At 38.5% G+C, this 27,289-nt stretch overlaps 1 pseudogene; it reads left to right on the top strand.

Annotated features, from left to right (window-relative positions):
• LOC139745244 (uncharacterized) overlaps positions 1–27,289 on the top strand; it is a 314,489-nt pseudogene that overhangs the window by 47,519 nt on the left and 239,681 nt on the right.

Below are 27,289 nucleotides of genomic sequence, written 5' to 3'. Positions count from 1 at the left end.
TTTCAGCATCACGTTCAGTCTCTCTTTCTTCGCCTTTTGGGTAGCTGCTTCGCTGCTTTCTTCTCTTCTTTTTCTTCATCTCTTCTTCTTCTTCGAAAATTACAGCTAAAATTACTTCCCGTTCTTGTGCCGATGTTACTACGCTCAGAAAGACCTTGTTACGCTCATCCCGCTGCATTTACGCCGTCATTACGCTCTCCCCGTTGCGTTTACGCTGTCACTACGCTCTCCCCACTTGCCGTACGATTAAAAATATGTCAATTTTGATCGGGGAGATCGGGAAGAAATTTTGAACCGGTTCAAAATTTCTTCCCGATCTGAAAAACTGCCCGCTCCAACCCCAACCTCCACACGCTGCTGCTACGATGCTTCCGATCCCCGTACGCTTTTGCCGCTCTCTCCCGATCTGCTAGATCGGGACAGATCGGGGTCCAAATCGTGATAGTGGAACGGGGGCTTAAGTGTTGACTTGATGGTATAAGCAAAGTGTCTGATGATGTAAAGCTGAAGTACATAATGTGTATAAAGCGAGTGTTTGAAGCTCCTTGGTGTAAAGACATCATGAATGTAAACCATATGTCTGGGTTTCTGTGAGTGATTTTTTTCCCCTAGAATTGCAGCAGACTGATTTAACAGCGATGAGAAACACATTTTCTGATTAGCTTTTTATACACAGATTGTACATTGATCACTTCAGGATTGTCTATCATCTTCCTCTCTATATTCCCGTCTCCATATGTTTGGATGATGTAAACTAAGTCTGATGTCATGTTAATTTTCATTTTCTTCTGGGCTTCTGTCTGCCGCTATCCTCATCTGTGTCAGAGACCCTATCATTAAGGTGCTGTTTCTCCTCTCCCTCTCTCTCTCTCTCTCTATTTTCAAGCAGACATAGACTGTTTTCACATGTACCAAGAGTGCGTAATTTGAAACACGATTGTAATGTACCAAGAGTGCATAATTTGAAACACGATTGCAATGACTAGAATCATAATTCAAGATATTATGCGTTAATGCCCTGTGTATGCAAACTGGAATCGCAAAGGGGGATTTGAATCATAATTCTAGTTGTGATTCCAGTGATGATTTGGAGCTGTTTCCCAATCATGATTCTACAGAATTACAGAATTAAACTGTTGTGTGTACGAATTGACCTGTAAATTGTGTCTTTTTGGGGGTGAAGCTTACAATTACTTTTCAACCGTTTTTGCAGAGAAATTGTGATCCTCAAATGCTCGCACAGCAGTCAAAGCATGCATTAATTGATTGATGGGAACTTGGAAAGGAGCCGCACCTCACCTCCTTGCTCTGAAATTCAAAACAGCAGAATCTGCGAAGCCTTCCTCAATCATGTGTATGGACAATAATTCAAATTGTAATTGTAATCGTAATGGTAATTTGGCGTTGCAACTATGTTTCTTGACCCGTATGAAAACGGCCTGTGCCGCGTTGAGAGGACTTTGATTCATCCCTACTCTCATCACCTTACAATTTGTCTGTGGCTGAGAATGTTGACATTTGATCAAAATGTGACAATATGTATCTCTCCTGGCTTAGAAAGAGAGAGAGAGAAATGTATATGAAAGGGAGAGATGGAGACATGATGAAGTATTCTCTTTGAGTGATATGAGAAAAAAGAAATACGGGAGAAGAAATATTGTATTTTCCATTACTGATGTGTGCTAGTCTTTGCTTTATAGGGAAGTGAAATCTCTTGGTCTCATCACAATTTTCTTTATATAAAGATTTATAATAGATATACAGTAGTTGAGTCTCAAATCAGCAAGTTACATGTCCTGTGAGACCTTCTGAAATCAACAAGTTATCGTGACTGACTTTATGATATCAGCAAGCGTCTCTTATTGACTCCCCTCATTTTATTCAATTTTTCATTTCTCCTAATTAACGTGATTCATTTTGAGAGACACCATGCATGGTTTTTATTTAGGGCAAGTGGGCTCTCTATCTGTGGAGGAGGTGTGTGAACCATGTTTGACTGGCTGTAATTTAGATTTCCTACAGAACGGTGCGCAAGGAAAGGGAGAATGACGACAGCCACGTCAGAGGAGTGATGAAATTTTCATTAGATACACATCGGGGAATGAACATGCAAGAATTTCTGGTGCCACGGTGGACGTCATGTTTGCCTGAAAGCCGCCGAAATCTGCGGTGTGTTTCTAATCATCGAGGAGAGAGCGTGTTCTCTGCCATGTGGATCTCTACCAGTGTTTACTATCTCTGATTCATCCAAGCGAAGACTTTTTTTTCTCCTCCTCCCGCTATTTTCTTATTTTTGGTGAAATTCCTGTTTCCTCTTGTTGCGGCTTTGATCCGTGGATGGTGATCTGCTGTCAGTCCCTCCCTGGATTCGATGGCAGGCTCACGCAAAGGGAGGGGCCGAATGTTTGGAGTTTCTTCCTACACTCCCCCCCCCCCCCCCATCCGTCTATCTTCCCCACAGTCTTTGGTCTTGTGACTAATTTACAAGACTTTTATTGGTGCCATACAAGGGTGATATATTCTATCAAGGATGGAATTGCCATTGTATTCAGTTTCAGTCTTGGTTCAATAAGCAAAGAGATTGGATCTACCATCACCAACTGTCTTCACATAAGATAAATAGATTGGACTGGACAACCAGAGAAACTCCACAAAAGAAATTAATCTGCATTCTGATGTCGATACTGGCATTCAAGCATTTTATGAAGGGTCTTCTTCTCTTACTATTCCTCTTGAAAACATTGAACAGTCCTCGCGAAGATACACTTCCATTTTCACTCCCCACGGTCAGCCTTGAAAAACGACTTTGCTGTAAAGTTCTTGGTTTTTGTGCCATGACTGTACGTTTTGAGCCTTGAACAAATATGATCCCAATCTGATTCCACCTACTTGTGATTCTTACAGACCTGGATCTATTTATCTTTAGAAAGGCAGATTCCACTGGCTTTTCCATCAACAGGTGCTCTAGACTGGAGTGATGATGCAAAATTTTCTTGAAACCATGGCGATTCAGCCTTTGTGGTCAGATCTGGCATGAAACAAGGATGATCTTCAAAGAAGGAAGAAAATCAGCAAAATTGCTTAGGCGCCCCTTTTTTTTTTCAGTGTCATATGTTTTTCATTTTGTGCAGGAACATGAAACTGATTAAAACCCGACCCCATCAAACTTTGTTGTGGATGCCATCTTTAATGGCTAAATCCAATTTCCATTAAAATCTCCTGACCTTTTAATTTGCTCTGCGAAAAAAAATCTGATGGCAGCGCCCGAGCAAGGAGAATCCTCCAACCACCACGTCTGACTCACCCAGAGTTATGATAGCTGGTCGGAAATGCACTCCCATTCGGGACCTCAGCGGAGTAGCATTTCACTGCGACTTGTCTGTGCAGATGCGGGGTATGGTGGCTGTGAAGTGCAAACCAGTGCATCACTGTTTATCATGGAGCTGGAAGCAATTCTTCTCAACAAGTTTGCAGTGACTGAGAATAATTGGATAAATCAGGGCACGTTCTCTATCAATATTGCATTGAACAGCCATTTTTCTCATTTCCCAAGTTGCTGTTAGCTACTGCACTTTAAAGGGCTTGGTTGGGAGAGAGTGCTCATGAATTTGTTTATGTGGATATGTCATTACATATTTCTCGTTATTGTAGAGCTGACACGATATAATGAGAAGTTGTGTCAAAAAGCAGTTGATACCTAATTAATATTTTGATTGACCTTTTCATATGGCAGGGCAAAATTCTAGAGGAAATGGATCAGCTGTTTAGTAAGTGTTTGAAATATTAAAGGAGATTGGCCAATATTAGATGAAAATTGACTGGAGTTAGGAAGTAATGAATGTCATATTGTAGCAATAGTAGGCCTACATCACAGAAATGAATCCTGACAGGGCACATTTAAGTTTGATATGATTTATACACAGGCCAATGGGAAAATATGCATCTGTTCGTTTGCTTGTTTGTTTGTATATTTGTGTGTGTGTGTGTGTGTGTGTGTGTGTGTTCATGTATTGGAAGTGGCGGATGAGATGTTTATAGCTGGCTACTGAAGGTGTAACATGTTAGGAAAAAGAATTTCTCAAATTTTAGTGGGAAGTTTCAGAAGAAATTAAGTAGAAGTAGATTGTATAAAACATATGTAGCAGTTGTGTTATAGATGATGATATGATGTAAAGCACTATGAAACAACTAAATAGTTTGTATCAAAGAGCCCTATACAAATGTAATTATTGTATTGTATTGTATTGTATCGTACATATTGTATGTTTTGGGGAAGTTTGCCCTCACACTGGCAAAACTTTGAGAACTTAGACTTTTGAAGTTTTGCGAGTGTGATGCAGCTATTGAATGTAAATGTCATACTGTGAAAATGTTATAATTGGGTAAAACAATGATTCTTGGATTCTATGGACACATTTCATGGACACATTTCATGGACACATTTCATGGACATAAAGAACTGTTTTAATTAGCCTTTGTTGTTCATTTTTAAACAAAGGAAATGCACTAGATTTTGTTTTAAACTTGCAGATATAGAAATGAGTGACTTGTCTAGATGTTACATGTAAAAAATGAGTCAATAATTATGAACATATTTATCTGTATAAACAGGAAGTGAGAATCTCTGAGCATTTGACTGGCAGCCAAACAAGCTACCCTGTGATTGAGGCCTCACACATGTGTGAAATTTTACTCCAATCAAAATCAAGTGTGTGTCATGATGTCATTGCAGTCACAGTGAACACATACAAAGCATCTGAGGGATACACACAAAATGTTTACTCTTTTTTTTTTTTTTTTTGGTAGGTGGTGATATACATTTGTTTGCAAATGCCTAGATACTCAATTTACTTTACCAATTTAGGGCGGACACTTTTTTTTTTCGGAGGGGGGGGGGGGAGCGATGGGGCAAATACATCCATACATTTAGAATGCTGTAAGGAAGCAATTGTAGCCATGTGTAACTTTTTGCCTAATTTAAAAGATCATGTCAGAATTTAACAAACAAACATATTATATATATCTATAAAGTTCAAATGATAAAAAATGAGAGCAAAAAGAATGCCAACTTTTTGTCTGACAGGGAAGGAAAAATTATCCACCAAATCATGATGAAATTGTCAAGAATGATGGGCACTGACATGTCTCATCTCTGTGGAGCCTCTGTTGTCTCGCACAGATAGTTAGTAATTGAAAAGGGGACAGGTGCTGAAGCACTCTATCGATGAAGCACTCTATCGAACAAAATATTTAATTTTTCCTTGTCTCAGACGAAGGAAAGATATTGCTCTGGCCTGGTGCTACAATGCAAAAACACAACCAAAACAATGTCATAATGTTTCATCAGATCTTCATGCACCTGCACTAAATTCTGCAAGCCCTGTTTACATTACAAAGATAATAATGTCCCAGTTAATCCAAACCATCCCATCTGTTGTGTTCCTGTCAACGAACAGAGGTTCGATGTAGATTGCACTTGCACTCATACTCTTGTATACAGAGCATGGATGTAAGGTTCATATGACAGTATCCTGTTTCCCATACCATTAGCTTTGCTGACTGACAATGAAGTTGACAGATGCTCTGTGCTAGGCTTGCTCCAGACTCTTGAATAATTCATCATTTATCTGTCTATCTACCTACCTTTCTCCCTGCCTGCCGCCTACATGACCTACCCACTTACCCACCTACCTACAGTATCGATCTATGTATCTATCAACTATCTGGATACGTTGTAGATGGCTAGATAGTTCGACATGAAAAGCAGGCTGATCCCCAAGGCATACTGTTTTGCAGTTCAAATAAGGATGAAGGAAGACATAGATGTTTTTTCATGTAGAGATGATCAAATGCACATATCTTCGCCTTGCTGTCACAAGTATCCATAACTATATTCAGCATTCTTATGAATAAGAATGTATCTGGCTACTTGCTTTTTTAAAGAAGTGATTTCAAGGAAATAGAGGCAGTCAACATGTTGTAGTTGCTAGTTGTTGCTCACCTTTTTGTTTTGCATCATACCCTGTGAATTTCAGAGCACTTTGTCAAGATATGGCGCTGTGTGTCTTTGTGTGCAGTCTCTGCTCTTTGAGATTTAATGCTTCTATTTCCGCATTTGGCATGTTCTCCCATCGCCCTGTGATGAAAATAGGAACATAGAAAGGTTCTTCTATCACTGACATTTCACATTTGACAATTGAACAAATTCAATGCTGTTTTGACCTGAAAAGCTGGTGTGTATACATACAGTATGTTTACAAAATATTTTCTCATTATTCTGGCAAGAAGCATTTTTGTTGTCGTCAGTATCTGTTATGATTAAATCTGTGTATTTTATCCGCTGCATACAATCATAGATAAAAAGAAAATGCAGTATCAACCGCAACAGTTGCAAGAGCTTCTGGCAACAGCTGCAACTTTTAGAAGAAGAACAGTTTCACGTCACTTAGTTTCACATTACATGTGGATGGTGTCAGTATCAATCGTGACATCCATCAAACTAATTTGATTTGTCAGTCTGGACCTCAGCTTGTCTATTTGCTTACTTTCGTGTAGGGAAAGATGATTTTGTGTATGAAATATGCTAATATGAAAATGATAATACATTTGTCACAAAAGTTTAATATACACTAACACAAAGAGGAAGCAAGCTGCATATACACACCCACACACACACTCACAAATGATATAATGATGATAATGATGATGATGATAATAATAATAATAATGATAATAATAATAATGATAATAACAATAAAATAATAATAAACTTGTATAAAGATTTTAGATTTCTCAGTGTAGTTTACATGGGTACTTCTATTTGCAGACATGTAAACAGAGTTTGGCTTCTACAATTTGTCATCCTTCCTGTTTCAGAAGCAGCCCCTGTTTGTAGCTTCCTGGATATACTGTACATTGTAGTTGCCATGTAGCAGACATTGATTTCAGCGTGCTTATGGAGACATGTTGTTACTGAAATAGGGTTTGTAATGGAGACAGTTAACACAGTATGCTTATGATGCCATTATTGATTTGTAGTGTAACTCCCCCACTTAAAAATGCTTGCTGCTAACTAGTCTCAACCACTGACTCCAAGAGTCCCACAGTTTGCTGTCATATTATTGTAGTGATAGATTTGTTAAGATGGAGTGTTGTCTAATATTCCTCCAGTATGTTCAGAAGATTTATTGGGTGTGACCTCACCTGAAGGTGATGTACACTTCATGTCTAATCTCTTTCATTATCTCTCTCTCTCTCTCTCTCTCTCTCTCTCTCTTTGTAATTCCAGGTGCTGGGACCTGGCTGATATCAACATGGCTACTGCCTTGACAGCCAGCCGGAACCCAAGCGGCGGTGGTGAGAAGTCCTCGGTCAGCTCCAACGTCCGCAAGCTGCGGCACCTGTTTGAAGAGCAGGCAAACACACACAGCAAGCCCCCATCAGCACCAAAGGTTGCCATGGCACCCAGCGGACCTACCACCACAAGTGGTGGTGGTGGTGGTGGCGGTGGTGCTAAGACATCCCTCTCTGGGGTTGTGCTGCGGAACAAGGACTCAAAATCCGGGAGTGCCCGCCCTCACAGCCAAGAGTACAACATCCAGCAGAGATTTAGTGGAGATTACAGTTCGGCAGCTGTGCCTGCCGATGGCAAGAAAGATGAGGACCCACGCGTGAGGTTCACCAACGTCCTAAAGAAGTTTGAGGCAGCCAGTAGTCCTCCAGTCCAGCGCAGGCAAACTGGCCCCAGGAGGAACACCAGCCCGCCTACTAGCCCTCCAGTCGTCAAGAAGCGAATCCAGGAGAATTCAGGGAATTCTGGTGAACCTGTCGATGTGGGGATACGACACGAATCATTAACAGAAACGACAGTAGGGGAAGATGATCTGTCACATTCCAGCGCAAATGCAGGAGATTCCATGGATATCTCATCTTCAAACCTAGACTCAAAGCCTAAGACTGAGGCTAGCGTATCAAGGGAGACAAAGTTTGGAGAATCAAACTCTGTTCCCACAGCCAATGGATTGGTAACTAAAACAGACACATCAAAGCCAATGGAAGTGGAAAAGAGGGAGACCATTGAGGTGGAGAACACAGTGGTAACTCTCAGGAAGAATCGCAGGCAGTCTTCGGAGGATTCTGACAGTCGTAGTAGGAGATGGAGTTTCAACGAGCCGAGACCCTTTTCTCGTGAACTGACTGAGACAGAGATCCACCATGTGCAGCCTCCAGTCAAAAAGAGTCTGCCTGCATCAGCAATAATAGCGATTGATCGCCAAGATATTGATTATGTGGAGATCGTAAATGTTGATCATGAGAATAATCGCAGAAAGGAAATGACAGCCAAGCTGTCCAGCAGAGACAATCAAGAATCTTCTCAGGTACCCGAACGGAAGACAGAATCTCACTCGCCTCAGTCCAATAGCTACGCGTATTCAGTTGATGACATTCATGAAGCTTTAGGGCAGACATTTCAGTCTCGACGCATTCCCATCACAGATGACCAAGAAGACATACCCTTTCCAGAAGTCAAACCTCAACCCCAGACAGAAACTGTTCGTGCAGAGGTGACCTCCAAAGTCGAATCGTCTGCACCTGCCTCAGATTCTAGCACAGTTTCTAAGGATGAAAAGCCGGACATTGTCTCTGATCTCCCTTCAGAAGGGTCGTGTGCCTTCCTCTCTCCGACCCCTTCCATGGAGGATGACGTTGCAAAGAACCGTGTGAACCTGACAGCGGAAGCGATTACGACGGATGCGACATCTCCCAGAAGCAGGATTGGTGGTGCGAGCACAGATATTATGGCCATGGCCATGTCTCTCCCGGAAACGACGATAGACAGTGACGAGGAGGCGGCAGAGGAGGAGGAGGAGGATCGGTCTCATGAGGATGAGCCTCCGCACTTTGAGGCAGATGACTCTGACATCACCAACTCCGACTCGGATGATGCAGTTGGTGGGTACAGCTTTGGCAAGACCGATGAGGACGATGAAGATGTTCGTCAGGAGCCAGATAGTGCTTGTGGAACTCTTGAGGAGCTCGAAGATGTGGAGGAGCAAGGATATGATATGCCAATCAAGATTGAAGGTGTGACGATGAGGGAGGTGGAGGAAGATGACTCCACCGAACAGTCCACGTCATCAGGGGATGAAAACGTCGAAGAGATAACGGTAAGTCCTATTTTCAATTATGATCACCTGAGTAGCAGTTCTTTACCAGTGCTATGGTGTAACAAGATGCCTATGTAGAACAAATGCATTTTGATTCTTATTCTTGTGTAATGTTCTCTCATTAGTATGTCTAAGCTTGTGAATAGTATATCTCAATACTGTTTCATAAAGTACTAGGTAAAATGTCACCTCCATAATCAACTTAAGGTGTAAGGATTTGTACTTCTCTCAGTTCTCCTGTTAAAGTAAAATCAGAATAGTAATCTCTTGCATCATCCACTAGCTCATCACCATGGAAACAGGCAGGCATCAGGTTTACAGTTATCTGTGATTTGACATTTAGGAGCCTGCTGGTGTCAATGTAACAAGTTGGAGTTCCCTCACAATTGTCTATTGTGATTTTAGACCAAGTACAACTATACATACTTTCATGAAATATCACCATGATATGTTAATCCTTTTGAGTATCCGAGAAATATTAAAAAACAAAGGTAAGTTTTCCTATTGTGTCACTAACACTATCCTTTGTCTATCATTAGGAAGAACAAGACTTGGTGCAGACAGGAAAAGTTTTGATTTAACAAATAAATCATTCAGTATCATATAATGCTCAGTGTAAATCCTAGCTAGGACAAGCAAGCAGTGACCAGTGCTTTATTTGACATTGATTTCATATAACGTTTGCCTACAGGGTTTCAGATTCAGAGCAGAGTCAATCTCTCGTAATGAACTTCTCAAACCTAATTTGCTCAGATCGCAGGCAACGTTTACTGCCAATTCTGAGATGCTATCAGCATGGTCCCTTCGTGTACTTCCTATGCAGAAATTTAGGCAGACATATTAGGTCTGATGACCTTAACAAAGTTATCCAGTTTTAAAGGAATATGTCATCTTTGGGCTGTGTAAACCATCTGGTTAGATACTATTGAAAACCATGAAGTTCTGACTTTTTCATTATCATGCTCATAAGTGAAATTCATATTTGCCCCACTTGGGTCCCCTTTCTAGACAAGTGTATATCAGTTGCAGACATTAATCCAGAACTATTAATTTTAATTACTTGTTCAACAAATTTCTTTGCAGAGAAGACAATATCTGCTTTATACATTAAAGAGTAGAATTTGAAAGTAAAAGATTAAAAAATTCATGTCTGCATCTTTATGACGATACTGTATTATTTTCGTGGAAGATTCTTTCCTAATGATTAACACTCCTTTCAATGCTTCAATTCTAGGTAATTGTTAGCAGGAACTAGGTTTGACATACAATTGTGTTTATTAACCATCTTTTGGAATTACAGTGCCCCAAAGGCAAGAAATTAATGATTTGTAAACAACCCTGTGTAGTAGTCATCCACTCTGAAATGTGAGAAGCCTGCCAAAACTTAGCAGTGTTACTATTTTGCCATCAATTTTGTAGTCTGACCCTATGCACACAGAGTGTTAGCCAGTACTATACAGTTTGAGAAAAGTCAAGGGTTGCAAAGCTTGCTTACGGTTCCCTGCATGCACTGCCCTTTTCAAAATACAATATGTGACAGACAAGTAAAGAATCCCTCAGGTCACATGACCTCATTGCATGTCACCATGGTTACATGGCTCTTCACAATGGATGGTGATGAACAGAGAGAACTTGTGTCTTGTTCTACCCTATAGCAAGGGCCTATTGGTTGATGAGAGGAAAAATATAATGACAGATGTGGGACGAAATGGCAAGAGAGTATTACAGCAATTAAAAAAAAAAGGCCTTCTTCCCTTCAAATCTATGAAGCTTTTTCCATTTGGGCAATTAAAACAGGCAAGAAGCACAAATCTGTTGTAGAGATAAGTACTTAATTCATGATTTTGAGCCAAAACATTATTGACAGTTGATTGATTTAATTCTAAGGATGATTGAAACTCAATTTGGTAGTAGATTTAAATTTGAACATATGGCTTCCCCTGAGTTTTGAAGGACTCTGTCTTTAAAGGATTTAATAGAATCAGAGATTAAAGAATATACAGGGAAATGCAACTGTGCTTGAAATTTCTTTGCATGTAGCACAGTTTTTCTTGTTGGCCATATAGAAGCATTTTTTTTTATTATTGACAATAACATCATTCACAACTTTGACTTGATAATTGTGGCAGTTGACTTTTCCTGGTGAATTAATACTGTCCAATTTAGTTTGAAAAACATTTCATTTTTATTGAAAAATGGTGATGTGTTCTACCCAGTCATCGGAAGTACAAAGTTGTACTATTCAGTGCTGCATTCATCTATGAATGAATGGGCCATGTTGTATGGTAATGGCATAATGATGGTAATTTCTATGACATTGAATCTATCTGTGCAAATATTCTTGAACTAAATCACAATAGCACTTTGCAGGAAAACTCCTCATTAAAGTCTCAAAGTAATAAATTGGTGGTGCCATGATGGTTGATAATTCTAAAAAATTTGATACAAGTTTCAGCAAGTCCATGTTTTACTCAGTCCTCCCTCAGTGTTAGATGAAATGCAATTTAGGGATTTTTTTCCCCTGAGAATTTCACATACATATATATATTTTTTTCTTTGAGCATTTGACATCTACATCATATCAAGCAACGCTGAAGGAGCATTACTGGAGTCAGGGAGGTGAGACAAAACCTCCCTGCTGGAGTGTTGTATGTTATACAGTCTGTGTTGGTAATGAAAGATCACAATGTCTCAAAAATTTGAACCATTTTGTCTTTGTGTCATTTCTACAAAGACTGGTTGCTACTGAGCATCCATGCAGAAAATCTCCCATTTCACCCTAGTGAGATTATACAGTGCCATCTTCTACCCGCAAAGAGATTATCTGGCTTCCCTAATCCCGTTTATCGGATTGAGGGCAAGGATGAAACCAAGGTTTGCTTCCCTCCAGTCCCCGCACTGATCGACTTTCCTGCTGACATCATACAGGAACTAATAGAGGAAAGAAAAAAGTTTCAGCCTACTCAGGGTTAGCCTTCCTCCAAGGATTTCTTTCTTTACACCAATACAGGTCTGTTCAGCTTGTACAAATTGGAGGTTGTCTCTCATGTAGTATGTAGTAATACATGCATAATGTGGTCTTATCAGAGGAGGGAGTGTCTCCATGCAGTTCTAGACAGGTGCAGTTCTTTGATTGGATGGGGTACTGCACTACTGGGTAAAGACAAATCGGCTCTCAGCCTGGGATTGAGGCTAGTGCGTGACCGTTAGTTAAAGGAGGTGTTAACAAGTAACTGTCAATGTTTCCTCTGACTCCTCACAAGATTTGCAAGGCGAAAGCTTCAGCTTTGCATTATTAAGCTGTAGGAACAGGTTTAAGATCATTGCTAAGGTGTGTCAAGGCTTACACCTCCGCAACATCGATACTCGATACTACGCTGATACTGTACAATTAAAGTTGATACAACATTGCTACTGCAAAGGCGATGGGGGCGCTGTGGCATAGTGGATAAGACTCTCGACTCCTGATCGGAGGACCCGAGTTCAAATGCCACCCAGTGCTTACATCCTTGGACAAGATGTTTTACCCACTACGTCCCTCTTGACCCAGGTGTATAAATGGGCACCTGGCAATGCTTGGGTAATAATAATAGCAGGGCCCTTTGGTAGAGCAGTGACAACACTGAAGAGACTATCCTGGGTATAAAGAACATTATCATCATTATGTTGAGAATGCATGCATGATTGTTCAGTGGCATGGATGCCTGTTTAGTAAGTGTCAAGGTGAAAATCTTTTGGCACTTAATTTGACATAATATTGTAAGTAGTGAGTAAGGGGGATCTCGAGAACATAGGAGGGAGACTGCTGCATGATTTACATGCATGATTTACATGTATGCTTGTAAATTAAAGGATATCATGTCACCAAAATACTGTCTTTATTATTGAGCACACTGATTATATAGTTTGCTTTTTGCTCAAACTGTTCCTGCTTTAAAAATAGTACTTTCCTATGTATGTGTGCAATGAGTTTACTTTACTTTAAAAAGACTCTTTGTTTGGGTGAATTTTTCTATAAAGCTGGAAGACGTCTCTGGAATCAAGGTTCTGGAGGTAGGCTAGGCTACAGATGCAACCCTCCAATACTGGAACACATGAAAATAAAGAGATCCTCCTTTAAATCTCCAGAGTAGTGAATGCTGTGTTTAATGGTTTTAAAACACCGATAGTTTTCACCCATTGACCCACTTCCTTCCCAACCTTTTTAATATCAGCTCTCATATTTGTTGTGGATGTCCAAATGTAATGTACTGCGTTTTGTTGAAAAAATAAAAGTTTGCACGAATTTAGAAGCAAATTAATAGTTGGTTGGTGTGTAATTTTATCAGTTTGTAAGTCCTCTTGTCTTTTTAGATGCAGTGTCATAAATGAAACAGAAAGTCTGTAAAGGAAGACTATGTGATTGAAACTACACGTACAATGGCATATGATGTTCCGCTATACGCGTGATAACAGTGCAATTCAGACTTTTAATGAGTTCACTATCACGGATATGAATTAGCCATCATAGTGATTTTCTTTTAGTTGTCTGGGTATAGTACCCACTCAGACCTGTGAAGTTCACTCTTGTTGTGAGGAGTATTACAATCATAAGGTAGTTTTTTAATGTTTAAAATTGCATGAATTTGCATTTGACATGCAAGTGAATCTGTGTAAATTATTATATTTTATACAATGCGGGTAGAAGAGATTAGTGTGGGTGTGTGATAATCAAACACAGTACAGTATAATGCCTTTTGTTTGGAATTGAAAGGATGGAATTTGCTCACCCAGGGACTTCCCCTTGATTCTTACATGTAGATTTCATTATGTGGGGCAGTTAACCTTGCTGTAAAAACCTGGCTATAAAAATCATTATATTTTGGATCAGAGATTTATCTTCTTAAGTATTGGTTTAAAGAGCATCACATGATTATATGATGTCTTTTCAACTGTTTCAGAATGTTGGCATGTGTACCACTCCATCGATGTACTATTTGTAAAATGATGCACTTTTGTTGTTTTTGTTTTGTTAAGTTAAGTTTCAACAGATCAATAACATTCCATACTTCTTTAGTGACATCATTCCTTTGAAGTTTTAGTCACCTTTTTCGATCAGTTACCAATAGGCTTGTTTATGGATTGATTCTATTTTTTTGATATTTTCCCTCTGAAGACCTTGTAATGAGTTACTATACCTGGGCCCTGTAAATCAAAAGATAAAATCGATTTTAAGTTTCCTTACTACACAGGCTGCCATAGACTTACAGTTAAAATCAACTACACGTGTATATAATCAATTTTAAATCTTCGTAAAACAGGGCCCTGTTCTTCTGTAACTACACTATAAAAAGTGCATTTCAGGACATGAATACATTTTGCATGCATTAGTTGTTATACTTAGGCAAGCCTTGAGCTAGCAGTCTCGTTGTCAGAAGCAATCTTCGTGATATTTAGGTATATCATGCATAAGATTTGAATATATCTTCGTATTAAAGCAGGTCTATTGGTCTCTAGAGAAAAGAGTTCATATAAAGTTCATTACCCTTTTGTGTCCTGTTATGTTGTGGACATAGACTGTATGTAAATATTTCTTTTGAACTCTCATCATATATTTCTCATCATACTATTTCATTGTGCATATTATGAAGTATTCATTATCTGTTTTATATCAAATGCATTTGTAGTCATGTACTTTTACATACAATGTACATGGCCTTGCCAGGAGGCATTTACTGACAGACAGAATGGTTGCTGCACAAGAGAATAATTCCAAGGAATGCAGTGACATTGGTGACCTCACATTGACCTGTAGCCATATGCAGTACAGTTTGTATTAATCATTTGCTGCTTCCTGGTGTAATTGTCACTGCAGTGTATGCATGCTACATTATAATGTGTGGAGTGCTAGGGGGAACAGCAAAGGCCTGTCTCACAGATGTTAAGTTTGTGGGTTAATCTACAGCCTAATGAATGAGACAGGAATGCTAGTCTGCTAGTTTCACCATTCAAATATCAGGATGATGATAGCTCCCAGGGCTGTGGAATAGTTTAACTATCTTAAAGGAATAGTGTACATTGTACATATCAATGTTAAAGGAATAGTTTATCAATCTTAAAGTAAATTTTCAGCATTTCAAGGAATACATATAGGCATGTAGTTCAGAAATTTAAAGGAATTGTTCAACAATGTTTACGGAATAATTCAATGAACTTGAAGTAATAGTTCAATAATCTTGAGGGAATAGTTCAGTTCACCAATCTTATTGAGTTAGCAATCTTAAAGGGAAGGTAAACCCAAAGAACAATGTGGATTGAGTGAAAGCAGCAACATTAGTAGAACACATCAGTGAAAGTTTGAGGAAAATCGGACAATCGATGCAAAAGTTATGAATTTTTAAAGTTTTGGTGTTGGAACCGCTGGGTGAGGAGACTACTAGAGGATATGACGTATGAGTGGACAACAATACAAAGAAAATATAAAGGAAATTCAACAAAAATTCACTTTTCTAGAATCATGCAAGAGCAATGGACCAACCGCTTTCAGAAAGCAGGGGGAATAATTGTTACCCTTAACATATGTCAATATCAAGTTGATGGAATTTGTAATTTTCATGAAAAATGGATTTTTGCAGAATTTTCATTATATTTTCTTGGTATTGTTGTCCACTCATACGTCATAACCTCTAGTAGTCTCCTCACCCAGCGGTTCCAACATCAAAACTTTAAAAATTCATAACCTTTGCATCGATTGTCCGATTTTCTTCAAACTTTCACTGATGTGTTCTACTAATGTTGCTGCTTTCACTCAATCCACATTGCTCTTGGGGTTTATCTTCCCTTTAAGGAATAGTTTGGCAACCTTATAAAGAAACTATTCAGTGTATATTCGGGGAATAGTTTAACAATCTTAAAGGAATATGTTGTAGTTTAGCAATCTTAAAGAAATGGTGTATTAATCTGAAAGAGAGAGTTCTGCTCCCATGCAGTGAATCAACCATTCTGTGACAGGTGAAAAAATAGGACTTAGATGTAGTTCATTGTATTTGTGCAGATATTGCAATATCTGATATGGGGTATGGCAGAAAAATATACCCAATTCAATAATCTGATCATGTAAATAATTATTATGATTTCTGATTTAAAATGCAAGACTCACTGCTGACATTCAGGTGGGTCTTGATGGTCTCCTTTTTTCCTTGTATTTCTGTAATTTTCTGGTATATTACCAGATTTAGCCAATTTCTCATTTGTGTCAAAATGAATGACAATCATGAACATTTATTTAACAAAAGGATAAGACCTCTTTTTTGTGTGTCTGAAATTTGTTAAAATCATTTCAATAGATTGTATAACAAGCAGAGTGTGTCTGTATTAGTCAATTTTTGCAAATGTTCAACTTTGTGTATACTATATAATGTTATGAGGCAAATTTCACGTCAAATTAATCTTTTTTCCCTTCAGACACAGTGTACCGGGTAATAGGTACTTTTGTAAATATATCTAGACCAAGATGCAAATGAAATTATGTGATCCACTTGTCGCCCAATAAGGCAGGATTCAAAATAATTTTCTTCCTCAATATTGTGTGCAAACAATTTTGATGACTCATAGGTTATGATGACTGAAATTTTTGAGGTGTGCCACAAAGTAAACAAACCTACAAATGTACGTACATGAATCAATCGTGATCACATATTTGTGTGGCAAGGCGGTTGCTCTGTGATGCACACAGACCAGTAGAAATGCACTGTTAACCTTGTAACAGTCCCGCTTTATGTGTTTTGCTGTTATTGTATTGTCAGAGCTCTTTCACATTTAGTGTAATTAATCACTCTTTACAAGCCAAGTATCTAATGTGTTCTGTGATACACATGCAGGGCTATATGTTCTTTGAAATAGCAATGGGAGCATGAATTTGTACAACTCTGCAGCTTTAGCTCCCTTCAATGTCTCAGCTCTTGATAAAGCAAAAAAATCCCAAACAACAACACAACTATAAGGTTTGAGTTACTGCGATGAATGTCATGATTATGGTATATGACCATCAATAGAGACTGCAGATCAAGTGAGGAGCTGCGTTAATAACAGCTTGCATGATTTGCCAATCCTTTATTGTAGATACATGTACGTTCTGTTCATAGAAACAGTGTTTGATGAGATGAACACTTCATTTTGTGACAGTATACAAAATATGTTATTGAATTGCATACAGACTGAAATGATATAAATGCTATGATTTTTACCTGCAAGTCACATTCCATGCAATGCAGACTGTAGAACATGATTACTACAATGTATGATAGAAACAGAAGCCAACAGATTATCCGAAGGGGATGACTTCATTTGGTGATGTAAAAATAGAAAATAATGCCTCGTAGTAGTGATGTATCAAGGCCTGATATACATGTACCTCCTCTGGCTGGAACCGACACATGATGAGATACGATGCGATAGGATGGGGGTGGGGTGGGGTGGTAGGAGAGGGAGATAGAGAAAAAGAGATGAGAGACTTTCAGACACTCCGCTAATCATGTGATAGAATGAAGGAGACATTAGAATTGAACCATATGGTGGAGGGCATCTCCGCACTCGGTCGAATTAACACGTGGCGGCCATCTTAAAGCCACGCCTCTAGGGAAATAACGGCAACCAACAAGGTTGAAATTGCCGCATGAATCTTCCAGCTTGACCCAAATCACTCGGCAGGACATATGGATGGTTTAATTTGTCTAGACAGTCCTTGGGTTTGGTGATGCATGCTCTTTGTGTCTTAATGACCTTCCGCTGAAGAAAAAAAAGAGTGTGAATTTTAATTGATGATAGTTGGTGAGCTGGAAAATTTGACCTGCTAAGAATGTACAGTGTTAGAAAGAAACTTGTTGTGTTTGGGCAATAACTGAATGTAAATGGGAACATGTTACAGAGCATCCTCCTATTTTAAACATGGTGTTCATCCTGAAAACATCAAATGAGTTGGGCCTCCTTTATGACATTTTCCCCTCAAGATATTTTGCAAGCAAACCAAGGAACTTGTACTTGTTCATTTTCTGTAGAAGAATTTATTAAGAATGTGGAGAGAGAGAAAAAAAAAATGCAATAGAGACGGCATAGGATATGCAGTAGAGATGATGTGCTCATCAGTTGTGCATTCACCATTTTTCAGTGTGAACTCTGCCGCATCCCACAATCCAAAAAATGGTCACATGATCCGTATGTAGCCACACCGTCATCATGACTTGTTTGTGTCACAATTTGCCTTTTTTTTTTCCTCGTTAATTTTCGGCGGAACAATGAGGGCCGACACAGACAATGGCATTGTCATGAGACCTGAATCATCCGTGAACTGCAAAGCCTCGGATTAATGTGCAAACACCAAATAATTGAAAGCATGTAAAATTTGACCTAAAATGCCATTTAGCGCTCCAGTAATTGTTTTGAACTGGTGAAATATAAACTCAATTAGTGTGATATATTCTGATTGCTCCCCAGTTGCAAGCCTAACATGCTCTTGATCACAATATTGAATTATGTCATTGACCCTAATTGCTTTGATATGGAATATAAAATGTCATAAGCTTTAGTTTCTCAGAGAAAGAGATTTTGCTCTGTTCTATATTTCACATGTAGAAATTGGTGATTGTGCTCTTTTTCCATTGAAAATTCAGTTACATGTATATAATGAGCTCTGAATTATTTCAAAACTAGTCAAGGCACCATGTTGAATACAGCCAAGTCTTAGCAGGTTACTGGTTCATATTCTTGTTCAAGTATTTTTGAAGAGAGTTTAGGATGTAGGTACAAATGAGTGATCCTTCCCCCATTCATTGGTCTTCTCCCATCAGAAGAATTTTATTAGGATATCCTATCCCTCGGTTAGCCTGCCCTCGCTCCTTCAAACTTGATCAGTCCCTCGACATGACGATGTTACCGTGACAACTCTTGATCGTGGCAGACCTGTCTTCTTCATGGGAGCGAGTGGCGTGAGTCACAGAATAAATGATGACCCGGCATAGAGAGCACCCCTAAAAAGAATTCTTGGGAAATTGCTCTCATTCTGCCGATTGTTACTTCCTGCTACAAGGAGCACTGATCTGCCTGCTAGCAGATCGCTGGCCATGTTTCCAATTAAACTCATCAGATGCACAGGAAAATGCCAAAGACAGTGGGCCACATTTGCAACACATAGGAGAGGGGATGGGATCATTATAGCTGAAGATGCAAACATTAGTGTGTCACAACATCAAATCATATTGCTATTGAATGAAGCATTCCTGTGGTAAAGGAAATTCTCTTATATGACCACCCCTGACTGATGCTCTGCAAGTTCAGTTAGGTAGTGTACAATGTAGATGCAATGATTGGTAGATAGATTGATGTATATCTAGTACGTAGTCAATATAGACAGATAGAAAGGTAGATGAATAGATAGATCTGATAAACTGATAGAGAAAATGAAAGATTGACTGATAGAAAGATGAAAAGATGATTGGATGGATGGATGGACAGATAGATGGATACTGATAGACAGTTATATATGCAATAATGTAGATAGATAATTAAAAGAAGAATAAATGATTGATATACAGATATTCCAGGTCTGTCAGTTCACACTGCAGAGTGTGTTGGAAGGGTCCGTTATGATTGGTACAGTATCTTGCCTTTATATCCCTTGAATAAAAGATTGTGAGATTCTCATAGACTCCACACAGATCTCACCAGCTTCCCAGTAGCCATCAGTTAAAGGACAAGTTCACCTTCATAAACATAAGGATTGAGAGAATGTAGCAATATTAGTAGAACACATCATTGAAAGTTTGAGGAAAATCGGACAATCCGTTCAAAAGTTATGAATTTTTGAAGTTTTTGTGCAGTAACCGCTGGATGAGAAGACTACTGCAGTGTATGAAAAACTTAGATGTCACATGCGTACAACAATATAAGGAAAATATAAAGAGATTTTCACAAAATTTCTTCTTTTGAAAAAAGTACACATTCCCTTGACTCGTTACCGACATATGTTATGGGTAATATTATTCCCCCTGCCCTTTAGAAAAGGGCAAGTCAAGTGCTCTTTTATTATGCGAAAAAAGTGAAAATATGTTAAATTTTCTTTGCATTTTCTTTATACTGTTGTACGCATATGACTCATAAGCTATAGTAGTCTCCTCATACAGCGGTTCCAACACAAAAATTTGAAAAATTCATAACTTTTGCATCGATTGTCCAATTTTCCTCAAACTTTCACTGATGTGTTCTACTAATATTGCTGCATTCTCTCAATCCTTATGTTTATAAGGGTGAACTTGTCCTTTAAAGACCCAGTAGCATGAAGATATACCAAGGAGTTGGAATGTAGGCCCAACTTGGATATAGTGGAGAATCTGCATAAGGAAATGTGTACAGCTTTATGACTGATTAAGTACATACTCAGCCAAAAGAATCTTGAATGGACCTGACCGTTACCGATGAGAGTACGCTTTGATGAACATATTCGCTGACACATGGCTGACAAAATGGAAGTATTACAATAAACCAATTGAAGGCTTTGGTACTAAGAAGAAATTGTGTTTGTGATATAATATGGGTAAAAATAATTCAGAAAATCATAATTGATAAACGAAAAGCACCACTAGTAAAGGTATGTGTTTGCTTCTATATAAGAACTTTGTGTGAGCACATATCTACCGGGAAGGATGAAGAATTCCATGGGGTGATGCGCTCCTTGAATAAGTATAAAGCAGTGATCCAAGAACCCATCACCATCGACTGTGACAGGTAGTGGTGCGTAACCGGTAGAAGCCCCTTGATGACTGGTGGATTTGACAGGGAAGACAGCTATCACTTGGGGTACCTGGAGCGACAACTGGTTTTTATCCCCTTGCTATTCACCAAGCCAATGCTGGACCCAAGCAGTTCATTTTAACCCTCTGCACGCCACATCAATTTTCTCTCCATAGGGATGTGTGTGAAATTAGTGCACATTTTGACTCATTGGCAGAGAAAGGGTTAAAGATCTGATAGCATGGGGACACCATGGAGTGGGAAGACTGGTTCCCTCAGAATCAGATATAATTTGACAATCCCTGCACCGGATCATATTACCATATGTCCCCCAAAAAATTACAACAGGACCCTCCGCAATGATATCTTTAAAAATAGTGAATCAATCCAAATACAAATTCAGGATATGAAACCGTAACTCGTTGCCCACGTCTTACAGAAAACCCCATTCGATTTGCTTCAGTGGTCAAAGAGAAATGAGGAATTTTATAGAGGATGTCAAGAATCTCTTCCCTCCAAGTTATGTCTATTGTATTCACACATAAAAACATTGAAGTGCTAAACTTGGAAGAATCAGACTCATGACATGCTTTACAACTTTTCACGTTTCCCTGTGACCGCTTAACCAAATTGAACGGGGTTTTCTGCAAAATAGAGCTAAGATGCTATGTTTGAAGACCCTGAAGTAGCATTTAGACAGTTTAATCATATTGGGTGTTATCAATATAATAATTTGATTGTAATTTTTTTTTTTTTTTTTTTTTGGGGGGGGGGGGGGGGGTGACATACTGTACAGCTTTATCACTAATCTCTGTGTATGTGCACACACAGCATACAGTAATATTGTAGTCGACTTTACCAGTGAGCGCATGCTTTGATGCACATACAATATATTTGCTGACCAGTGGTATTCATGGTTTACCAATGTGCCCTGGTGGGCAGTGAATAAATCGGGCCACCCATAAATCGTAAATTCTTGTGATGATCGTGTAAGGCATTGTATGAATTTTCATTTCATGCGAGTAAATGCTAGTGCAGACTTTTGACGGGTATCAGCTAATCTCTCAAGGTTTTGTTTACACGAGTAACATCTATGCTTTCTAATGACTTGGCAATTACAGTCTCTAGAAGTGTGTAGGCCATATAGTACCTCCCACTTGCAAGTTCGCATGAGTTGAAAATTTGCACATCAAGCTTGGAAAGAGCTAGCAGGATGAGCTATTTGTTGATATTATGTTACATGTCATTGATAAAGTTTAAACATTAAGGCAACTGTTATAACTGCTGTGTTTTGATTGGAATGTAAACAGTCATTTTTATGAATTCAGTTGTCATAGTATTTTTGCAAAACACTGTGAGAATGGCCCAATTGATGCACCATGACATTGGATTAAGTGAAAGACAAACAGGATACTCCCCATATCTAGGTTGCGTGACTTGTGGTGATAATCTCTCAATAGCCAAACCATAGATACATTAATCATGAGAATCTTCCGTTGTTTGAAAGCTGTGCATATACACCACTAGGAATAATGTGCGGATGTAATCACTGAAGCACGTCCTGTGGTTTCCGCCTCTTCATGTTTATCTCAAAACCATTATCGAATTGTAATGATTGTTAAAGGAAAAATCACCTAGGGAAAACAAAACAGAAGACATTTAAAAAAAAATACCAAAGAGAAACTAATGAAAACTGTGTGTCTGGACTGGAAATTACAGTAATCAATGGATTTGGGGAAATCTCAGATTTGACAAATGGTGACACAGGTTTGACTATTCTAATGTCAGAATGTTTAATATCCAACATGGTAGTTGATGTGTGGTTTTGCAATGGGTTTGTACAAAAACTCCCCAGAGAACTTTTTATTTGCTTTTTACATAATTTGACCACATATTGTGAGTTTTCATGATTTTCAATATAAAGACATGGAATTCAAGTGTTGGAAAACTTGATATGACAGTAATGCCCCAGATGTATCCTTAGTAGAGGTTTAAAAAAGATGTTTCATTAAAAGAAAAAAACCTCAACAAGCAAAAAACAACAGTAAAAGTGTTGACAAATCATGACCAAAGCTTGTTACAAGTAAGAATACTAAAACAGTTAGAATTGTGTGATCATACTACAATGTATCTGTTAAGAGATGCCTGTTGAGATGTTATCTTCAATGACATTCAGATAGTGAAGTCTGATTTCAAGTCTCAATGTGTTTTCTTAACTTGTCCTCTTCTTTCAGGTCATTATATGTTCATTATCAAAAAAACTGTTCTCTTCTTGCATAGGAATGGTGAAATTTAATATGAAAAAAATGATGACTCTTGATAATAGCAAACATTCCACAAATCAAGTTGAAATTTTTGTCAGTAGGTCATTAGGAGACAACAAAGTAAAAAAATAAAACAGTAAAGTCAATTTAAAGTGAAAATGCAGCTGCATATCAAATGATTTTAATCACGATATGAATCTGAAATGTCTACAGACAATAATTGGTTCTTGTACGAGACAATGGATCCCTAAACTGTCGTTATTCTGCTGTAGGAGTAGCCCCGCGAACCTCAGACTTCCAGGGAGTAGATTTCCAGATCCCAGGAGCCCCAGTCCACTGGTTCCCTCCATCGTTAACAATCGGATGTCCGCTGCCAAAGTCGTTAGCATCGCGCCAATGACCTCCCCTGACCGGCAAACGGCACAAGTCCCGGCTGTGAAAAGGCCATTATATCTTCCAAAGCCTGACAATCAAAAATACATCCAACCAGATGGAAGAAGACCAAAGATCCAGCGCTCATGTCCTCAGCAACAGACACCTTTGAAGGTCATGCTCCTTCGATGGTGGTGCATATCACCTTTTGAGGTGTCTTTTACTAATGATGGACCATAAAATTGGATAGAACGTGGAGTGAGCAATGGGAAGTCAGTGATATTGGTGAAAGTCACTTGTAGATAGATGGACATATTAGAACCATTCACACAGAAGAGTTATGTGTGTCTTGATAACAATGCAAACCTTGATTGTAATGACTGTCAAAATACATGCCAAAAAACCCCCCAAAATCATTGGAGTACTAGCGAAGCACTTGTAATCTTTAAACTGTCCCTTTTTAAGCAGTGGTAGGAGCTTGACCCCAGGCACCCTCACCATGCCTTTTGTAGTGAGATGCATCATGAGATTTTTTCCCCTTTTTTTTAGTACCAGAGGCAAATTATCAGGAGGATTTCAAAGAAAATAAATCTTAAGATGAAATGATTTTTGTATTGTGATGCATATCTCTGTGCAAAAAAAAAAAAAAAAAAAAATTGTCTTCCATGTAGGCCCTACATGCCCATTGTCGCAGACCCTATTAAAACACTGTTGGTACCCCATCAGTGGCGAGTCAGCGCCAGTCCAGTGAAGCCTGCAGAAAAGAGTATGCGAAAGCGTCCGAAGGTTTAATCAAACTTTGATTGTGAATTATATGAAATTTGCGTGTAATAACCTCTATCACGATTGCCACTAGCATCATTCTACGACCACCACTGTAACCATTGCCACTGCCAATGATATCAGTACCATCTATATCATTACAACCACCACCACCACCACCAACTCAGTAGATCATAACAACCGATACTATCTCCACAGTGGTTCACTTGATATCATCTTTACCACTCTCTACTATTACCTCAACCACAAATACCATCTTCACTATGGGCCATTTCCTACTTTTACCACAACCACCAATACCATCTTCACAGCGGCTACTTTCTATCATCACCACAACCATCAATACAATTTTTTACAATGGGTCGATTTCTATCAGTTATTACATATTCACCTTTCATTTTAATGACTGAAAAAATATTCCAGTTATTAAGGAAGAAAAGTAAGATAAATACATGATGTATAGATGTGGATGTATTGGAATGCCTGTTATGAAAAGTGCCCAGAAATCCATTAAGGCTGTATTTGACAGGGGTGCAGAGTAAGCACATTTCCTCTTTCCCCCTTGTCTCTTTCCCCCAGGCCCACTGCTCCTCAACACCTTTCCAGCTAAATAATTTCATTCCATCCCCAGGCCGTGTGCTTGCATGCGCAGGAATCGTCGCTGTTATGGACAGTAATCTAACAGAAGCGCCGCCTGTGGGTAGCCCGATGACGCATAATAACCTGCGTGGGGTATAATGCAGGGGCATTCATTAGCTTGAACAAATATTATGTTTTAAAGGGGAAAGTCATCCGAGGTGTGCAGTTGAAGAAATACCAATTCAAAGAGGTGATAAAACAGTTGGACATGCCATGTTAACCTTTAAACAGATTACTTTTAACAGTAGCATTAGAAGATGGTCAATTCCTTCTGCGGGGAAAATCACCTCAGAAAGAAAAGTATAATGTGTTAAATCACAGTTCTATCTTTTGCGCTGATAAAATATTGAATATGCAACAATAATATACACTATAATTGATTTGTTCCTGTATAAGAAAAAGACAGTGATTAAGGTTTTTATTAATGGAATTGGAAACTGAAATCAGACAAATTACATAAATTGGTAGAGAGATGCTAAAACTCCCAAAATTAAACTTCTCCCCTCAAATTAACGTTGGAGCCTTTTAATACTTGTTTTCATAGAAAGAGTGACCACTTTTATACTGTATGTGGTAAACTCCTTACATTCCCTTTAGCATTCACTTCAGAGGTTAGTTTCACTTTCAGATGCCATCTCACAGGTGCAAGGTAGGCCTGGTTAACCAGTGCATTGTGGTTAGCGGAGGAGGGGGAGTAGGGATATACCAATTCTGTATGATACACAGCCACACTATAGCTTGACTCACTCCTGGATGTGTTGCCATGACAACAGTGTAGTTTAACTCACTTAGATGCACTTATCCAGAGAGATTATGGTGGATGATGTGCGCAGACTGATGTAGCATCCCATAGCTTTTATAAACTTTGACAAGGTGCTCGGTATCTGCTGTCATTTAAACACTTGATAACTTTGTAAGATCATAAATGATCGAACTTGTCTATCTGTAAGTATACAAATGTATTTATGACACCCTTGTGACACAAAACCATAATTACCATTAGACAGAAGAGTTAGTTTTAGACAGACGATAATTGTTATGAACTCAACGATGTTTTATCATGATAGTGGAGAAGTTTGCAGTGTAAAAATTTGTACTTAATTTCTTAGGCATTACACTCTTACAACAATAAGGTCCAATACAATATCAGGTAATTTTACTCTTCATATGTGGAGTTGGAGTGTTGTAATGATTTGATTTGATTATTCATTGATCTGTAGCATGATTCAAAGTAAGATATGAAATGTATCAATCTCTTCATTTAACTGCTCATTATTGTTTAGGCTGATCAGGAGCTCTTGCAGTACAGAAGAATATATGCACATCTGTATAGGTTCTGCACTTTGTCATTATACGCTGTAATCGTCATCATACACTCTGCATATATTTGCATTCATATATCAATGTACATGAGAAACTGCTTTGCCATTGACATTTAGGTTTGCTGTGTGTTCATGGAAAACTGTGTTATGCCAAAGTGTATTAAAATACATGCATATTGCTGAAAGGTAAATACAAACATTTCTACCAAAATAGGCCTTTTAGCCCTACTGCAGTGCAGTTTAACTAGGCTAGCACACCGAATGAACATTGATAGAGATTTAAATATGCAACATTACTATTATTAATGTTATTAATGTTATTATCATTATCATTATTATTGTTATTATTAGTATTATTATTGTTATTATTATCATTATCATTATCATCATTATCATTTGTTATTATTATTTTTGTTTTTGCATCTTAGCTCTGATGAAAATCTTAAGTTCATGGCATTCCCAGAAGCTTAGTTTAAAGGGATGGTATAGTATTGGTTGAGATGAGGATTGAGCTTTTAACTCTTTGTGAGATACTAAGAAATCACCTATGAAACAATACAGAACATACAAATCCTAGAGGAATTCAATATTTATTTGATGAAAATATGGTTTGAAATGGCTGAGATATCCAAAAGCAAAGTAAAACAAAATTAAAATCCCTGTGTGTTGGATATCTCAGCCATTTCAAAACCAATTTTCATCAAATCAACTTTGAATCCCGCATAGAATTACATGCTCTTACATATTTCATAAGAGGTTTCTCCTTATCTCACTAAACAGTTGAAAACCTGAAGCCCCATTTCAACCAGAACTATACCATCCTTTTAAGATGCGACTTTGGAAGAGCAGTGACTCTTATGCCAATGTACAAGTTATTAACCTTGGGCTGGTACGTGCCTATCTCAGATTCCCATGACTCTCTTAGGGCACGAGATGATGTAAGCTGGAAATCAAGAATAGATTGCTAGGATGCCCTTAT

The sequence above is a fragment of the Diadema antillarum genome, unplaced genomic scaffold, assembly GCF_040938485.1.
Source record: "Diadema antillarum isolate AM-2024a unplaced genomic scaffold, OU_Dant_1.0 seq00001244_RagTag, whole genome shotgun sequence".
Classification (NCBI taxonomy): Eukaryota; Metazoa; Echinodermata; class Echinoidea; order Diadematoida; family Diadematidae; genus Diadema; species Diadema antillarum.
Note: the sequence above shows the minus strand (reverse complement) of the source record. Positions and strands in the feature narration are given on the sequence as shown.